Genomic DNA, 7,189 nt, shown 5'->3' with positions numbered 1-7,189 from the left:
AATAATAGCGATTCTGCTGCATCATGGCCCCAGCAGCACTGGAAAACATAGATCTGGCACCTGGATCCTGCCAATTTTTAACCCAATCCCTTAAATTCTACTGTCTAAATAGAAAAAGAAATGTAGTAATTCCTAGTGCACCAAAAAAATTCAGATCCTGTTGCAAAGTGATGCAGCTGCATCACAAAAATGTTGATCGAGCATCTGAATCCAGCTTGATCCTACCAAATTTGGCCTTAAACCAAAACAAATTGTACCAGCAAAAGAGACAACACATGTAGCATCTCCTGTTTAACCAGAAAAATCCAGATTCCAGTCCACTGTGACTTTCAAAGCAGCCTAGTGGATTTAGATACACAGCTTACATTAATTTATGCTTAAAATTAATAAAAAAATATGTTTAAATCACATGGGGTGTTTGGGAAATCACAATGGAAAGATGGTAATCTAAACCTACCTTTAATGTGATCATCCACATCTGCTAGACCAGTTCCATGGCCAAATTTCAATGTTATGGTATGACTGGTTGTTGGCTGGTGTCTAGAAAGATCCAGATGTCAGATTAAGTTTGTTGTGGTTTCAGTGAAACAACACATTGGATAAAGATTAATCAGATGTAGAAATATGGCTCCCTTCACTGTTTATCTAAAATGTAAAACTTGGAGTATTTAGGTGAAAAATGGGCTAGACCATATGGGATCCACATCCATATTTGGATTTTTCAAGTGATCATGTTCCAGGATATATCAAGGTGTAACAGTCTGTGCTCCTATGTTCACTCCTTTTAGGAGATTATGATAAATTTTGTACAAAGTATGCCTTGTGAGGTATCATTTGAAAACTCATAATTGGCTGACCATTATTGTCCTGGTAAAATATGTATGGCAACATTGTGTGTAAAGTTATAAGATTCCACTGTATGATATTACTAAAACATGTTCCAAATCTGGGGAGCAGTCACAAACCAGTTCCTCAGAGACAAAAGGCTAGCCAACGCCTCAGCCAGGTGTCAGCAAAATCAAATGGACCATCACCTGGTTAAGTGGCCATTCTTTGTCAGGAAAGTGTATGTGGGTAAAAATCTACATTTTGGCAAAGAAACAGCTGGGGGTTCCTGTCTTTGTCTCCTGAACTTCAGATGGAGATGATTCTCAAAGACGAGAAATAACTATAAGAAGAGAGAGCAGATGCCCCAAATTATCTCTCCCTTTCTCTCTACTCACAGCATTGACAACACTTGAAGAACAAAGGAAGCAACATTGGTCTGGGAGAAGGATCCCGACCTAAAGAATTCAGCCAGTAAGACTGCTAAGACATGTGGTGAGAGAGACTTTTTCTCTGAATCTATTTAGCTTGTTAAATTAGGAATTAGTTGCAATTTACTTTTATTTTTTTGTAACCAATTCTGACTCTTATGCCTCATTACTTGTAGTCACTTAACATTTATCTTTCTGTAGTTAATAAATTTGTTTTATTGTTTTATCTAAACCATTGTGTTTGGATTCAAGCGTTTCGGAAGCTCCATTTGGGATAACAGGATTTGTGCATATTATTTTCTATTAATAACATGACAGACTTTATATGAACTTGTATTTTCCAGGAAAGAGCTGGGCAGTACAAGACATACATTTCTGGGGGTAAGTCTGGGACTGGGAATTTGCTGGTGTTGCTCTGTAGAATAATTCAAGGGTGGCTGGCCATAGCACTCATACAATACAACTGCAAGTAACTTGGGGTTCTGGAGGCTGGTGCCCCAAGTTGGAGAATTGAGGGGACACAGCTGTCCATCAGTTCAGATTTCACCCAGGGTAATGTTGCACAGGGATCCAATTTTCATAATGGATTAGGAGCAGCTACACTTTTGGTCTCCACTTAGACAGTAGAGTTTAGAGGGTTGTGACCAAACATTTGCTGGATCCAGAATGATTCAGATGTCAGCTATGTCTTTCTAGGTTGCTTTTGCATGGGGATGTGTAAGAACCTGGAATTCACTGGTCAAAAAAGAGGGGCAACATGCGTTGTCTATTTTGATGGAACAATGTGTTGGCATGGGGCCACAAATATTAGGATCCAGCAGGTGCTGGGTGTTAGACAAGTGTCTTTTACAGAATTATTGAGCAGCAATACATGGGCATCTGGATTTTTACAGTGCAGTTAGAGCAGCTATACTCCTGCTGCTGGTAGAATTTTGGGGTTTGGGCTAAAACAACCAACCTAGCAGAAGCCAAGTCCTAAATGCATGTTTTATGGTGCTGTTGCACCACTTTGAAACTAGGTGGGATGAGGTGTTCACCCCACACAAGGTAGAGCAGATTAAATTAGGTTAATTAGCCTGACCGGCTCCACCTGGGGGAGAGTCAGGGCTCGACTGAATCAGCTCAACTGAGAAGGAACAGCGGGGCTGCCATAAAGCCAGGAAGTTGGCAGCAGAAAGGGGCTGCAGTGAAGGTAGCCTTCAGTCTCTTCATAAAAGGGAGGTGTGTTTGGGGCTATGGAGTTAAGTGAGCTGTCTTGGGAGGAAGGAATTTGAGTTGGTAAGCCTGGAGTGGGGGAGCCAGAAGCTGTAGGAAGGATTCCAGGGAAAGAGCAACAGGGTCTGAGAGCAGACTGCAGTTGCTAGATGTAGGGTCCTTGGAGTAGAGAGTGTGTCTGGGATCCTATACCAGCCATTGGGGAAGTGGCACAGACTTGGTAGTGGAGCAAAAGACTGCCTGGGATAGTCATCCATTGGGACTTCAATATCCTGGAAGGGCAGACTGTAGTGACCTGGCTGGAGAGCCTAGTCACAAAGGAGTACGTCAAGTCCCTGGGGGGGGGGGGCAGGTGTGAGGAAAGGGGCATTAGAACAGACAGAAGGAGGTGCCCTAGCAGTGAGTGGACTCTGTGACACAAGGTCTAGATTTTGTGGTGTATTGGAAGCTATTTTTTGTCTATTGAGACTGTGGAATTGGGGGGATATGGGTTAAAAATCCATTGTCCGGTTACTAGATCTGTGTTTTTTTCCCAGTGATATGGAGCCAAGATGCATCAGGGGCCACAGGAATAATCTAAGATAGGAACGTCTACACATGTTTTCTATTTAGACATTAGAATTTGGGGCAAGGGACCAAACTTTGGCAGGGCTCAGCATGATCCATGTGCCAGACTTTGGTTTTTGTGATACTCTTGCTCTTGGATGCATCAGGGGCTGGATTCACCACCACCCCCTTTTTTTTTTTTTTTTTTTTTTTTTTGCAGTTGGAGAGGCTAGACTTGTTCTTTATTTTGATCACCTACAGTCTGGGGACTTGAGGCCAAAAATTAGCAGGATCCACCTAGATCCAGGTTTCGATTGTTTCCTTTCAAAGGCAAACCTGTGGCACTCTATGTGCAATTTTTTTGCTTGTATTTGTAGCACTATCAGACAGCAATCTATATCCTCCCTCAAGTCACTTTCAGTATATAAATGTTCAAGAAAGTGTAGGGTTTCAGATTAACTTCAATTTAACTCTTAGAATTAAGATTTTTCCCCATTGTCTCATTCTTCTCAAAAGGGGTAGATTACTGCTCAATGCAGACCGTACAAACATTTTCTTTGACTCCTCGCAAGATTATTATAGGCAGCCCCATCTCAGCATAAACAGATCATCATTAAATTCTCTCACTCCCATGCTGCCCCCACCTCACCAAGGGAAAAACAATCATTGTGGATCCTTTGATGAATGTAAGATGGGAGAACGATCTTAAAGAAGTATAGAAGAGTACACAGACTCTTTTGGGTCCTATATACAAATGTTTCTCTATAGTTAATTAGGGGTGTCTCAGGGAAGGGGATTAATACAATGATTTGAAATCAGTTTGGATATAAAGATGTAATTTGAGGAAATTATTAAAATGAAAGTTGAGGGATTTGTTTGTGTAGATTACAATATCTATGAAAGATAGACAAGATAAGGCACTGGTGCACTAAAAACCATGTCCGAAGGAACAGCCCAAAGATTCCATTCAGAACAAATTCGTTGTGACAAGCTGCCTGTATTACTGGTTAGACCTCACCACAGATGTTATCTTACAGATAATGACAGTCCATTCTCCCTCTCTTTGCAGGACTGTTTCAGTTCTCCTTAGCATCCTTTAGACACAGCAGCCTAATGTCTTTCAAGAAAACGTCAGTTACAGAGAGAGGCCCTACTAAGGTGCATTCGGGCATTTTGGGGTCAGGGTGGGGGAAGGGCAGGGTTGCTTGGAGAATCAATTGCAATTTGCTTTTCTTCATATTTTAAAATCAAAATGACCTCCACCATATTTTTCCTCATCGTCCTTCTCTTTTTTAAGAAAGAGAGTTCAGTGCCATCTAGTGGGGGAGGGGATCAAACAGCTCAATACATGTTCCTGTTCACAGGGATCTGTGCTGCTAACTCAATTTATTCAATGGAGAGAGCTGAGCCTTAGTATTTCCCTTCTCTCTTTGGCAATTCTTTGTGCTACTAGCCTGGGCAGAGTGTATAATAGGCTGGGGAAAGCAGTGCCTCCCCAAACAGCCCTGTGTGGCCCCACCCACGCTCCCCCCCGAGGCCCCTCCTGCTGCCAGTTGGCCCCAGCCCAGGCAGGCTGCTCCTCTTTCTAGAAGGGAAGCCTGCTGGGGCTGGGGCTAAGGCGGTTGGCACTTGGGTGGCTGGGGCTGCGCTGCCCGCCTGGTACTCCGGAGCAGGGGGGGCCGCGCACCGCCCACCCAGTGCTCTGGGGCATGGTGGGGGGGCTGCATGCCACCCACCCGGCACCCTGTGGCTGGGGAGGGGCCCAGGTGACCCAAGGCTGGGGGGGACTGGCAGCTGGGGGGAGGTCTGGGTTGGGGGTGGTGGAAGGGACGGGGCCTCAGGCAGAAGGGGTGGGTCAGGCTGGGGGCTAGCCTCCCCAAGCCCATGGTTCACCCACTGCCCATGAGTTTTTGGGTGCACAAGCAATACAAGATCTATCACAGATTCTATAAGAGGGAATCTAGAATAGAGAGGGAAAGGATGGTTTTGGGGTCAAGCCATTGGACAGAGACTCAAGAGATGTGGATTCAATTCTTAACTCTGTCACAGACTTGCTGTGCATCAGAGGGCAAATCACTTAGTCCTTCAGTTCCCTGCCCTTTCTCTGTCTTGTCTATTTACATTGTAAATTCTTTGAGGCAGGGACTGTCTCTTACTTTAAGTTTGTACAGTGCCTAACACAGGAGTTCACTGTGGGGATTGTGGCCTGTAGGATGGACACAAACAGGAGTTGGGGGTTGTTGCCACTCTGCTCCTCCCATGTTAATAAGATTGGAAAATGGGCTAGATCCGAGCTAGTTGGAAGTCAGTCACCATAGTGAAAAGGGCACTACTGTATATAAAAAGTTGAGAACTACTGGCCTGCCACAATGGGACTCCAGTCTTGGTTGGAGCCTCTCTAGACACTGCGGTAATATAAATAATTAGTTCTTGATCTTTTTCATTCAACCCCAAATTTTATCCATTCTTTTTCTATATGATCTCCCATCTTGTAATCGTTTACAGCCCTGTCTCACATTCTTTTACTATATTTCAGTCAAAAACCCCAAATGCTGTTACAAATTACATCCTAGTTTCAATTTAGTGAATTGGCTCCTATGTGTCAAAAATAAACATAGATCATTTTTTAAAAATATATTCATATATAATTTGTGCTTTTTATGGAAAAGCTCATGAATTCTACATTCTCTAATGTAGTTCAAATTATTACTATTGCACATTGTCCAATATTAATTCTTTTCAGTGCTACATATGCAATAATGAATCCAGGGGCAAAGTCTCCTCTTGGGAGACCAAAAGCTTCCATTCTACAAATTACATAGTAAGACAGCACACATATACATACTTGACACAATATAGTGATAATTTTACACAATGTAATAGAGTAAAAGCTGTGCTATCTGGCATTTTATCAACCAGAAAGCTCTATTAACCAGCATTTCTGATATCTCCCAATACAAATCTTCAGTCTAGTAACTGGGACTAGTATACTGCCCAGGAGGTTATGCAATTGCACATTCTGCACTCTACTTTTATGCAAAAGAGGCAGAAGACAAATAAGCAAGCTGATATCAGGGATTTATTCAAAAAAGCAGCTTCCAGGGTGTGTCATAGGGTCATTACAGATTCAGCCCAATCTCCTACACCTTCAACATCTACAATGATAATTGATGTTGATGATGATGACCCTGAGGCACTGCAAGATCCTGAAGTGCCTTCTGAATCATCAAAGATTAAATTATGTTCAATATAGTTTTAGTATTAAGTGTATTTTTAGTGATGTGTGTGTATGCCATGAGCTGCCCATAGCGATATGTAGTGTTATAAGATAACCTACTGTATAGAAAACTACTGGATTGCTGAGTACTTGTATACTATTTTATACTTTATTCATTTTATTGTATTCTTATTCTTTGAAAATTGGTATTCCGTTGGTAAGTATAACTCTTAATTAACCGAAATTTTTGACTAACCCGCACCCCACCTCCCCCATTCCCCCAACATGCTGGATTACAAAGCTTTTACTGTAGATCAAATTTTGCTCTAGTAAACTCACCTAATCCAGATAAATTCTACTAATGGCAAAGAAATTACTCCAGATTTTCACCAATGTAGAAGAGTAAAATTTGACTGATGTTCCCAGGCGATATATATATCATATTATTGCACAAATTAGAAAACTATCAATACATACACACACTGTTTCTCTACATCGGTAGATATATTACATTAAAAAAAACCTATTTTAAGGGTTGCAAAATTAAACACCCAAATAAGGAAATGCCAGAATTAAGGCTACCTGTGCTATAGTAATTTACCCCTCATATGTATGTCTGCACATTATGATAGCTTTTAACTACATGATCACATACAATTTTTTTCTACAGGACTCTTGCCTTTTTCAATGAACAGGATAGATGGCACTCACTTAATGAACAGCTATTCACCACTTCTTTTTATCTTCATCATTCGCTGTGTGGTCCTATGCATTGTTTAATGCACTGGCAAAACCCAGCACTGAATACAGAATTATTAATTTCCTCATGGGCTTTTCTATGGTCCTGTCAGCGTAGTGTCTTAAATTCATTAATGTTTGTAAAGAACTAACTTCAACACCCATATGTTACAGCTGAGGTGGTACTATCCCCATTTTAAACAGTGGGAATTGAGGC

Source organism: Emys orbicularis, chromosome 1 (genome assembly GCF_028017835.1).
Source record: "Emys orbicularis isolate rEmyOrb1 chromosome 1, rEmyOrb1.hap1, whole genome shotgun sequence".
Lineage (NCBI taxonomy): Eukaryota > Metazoa > Chordata > Testudines > Emydidae > Emys > Emys orbicularis.
The sequence above is the reverse complement of the archived record's forward strand: the minus strand, read 5'-3'. Positions refer to the sequence as shown.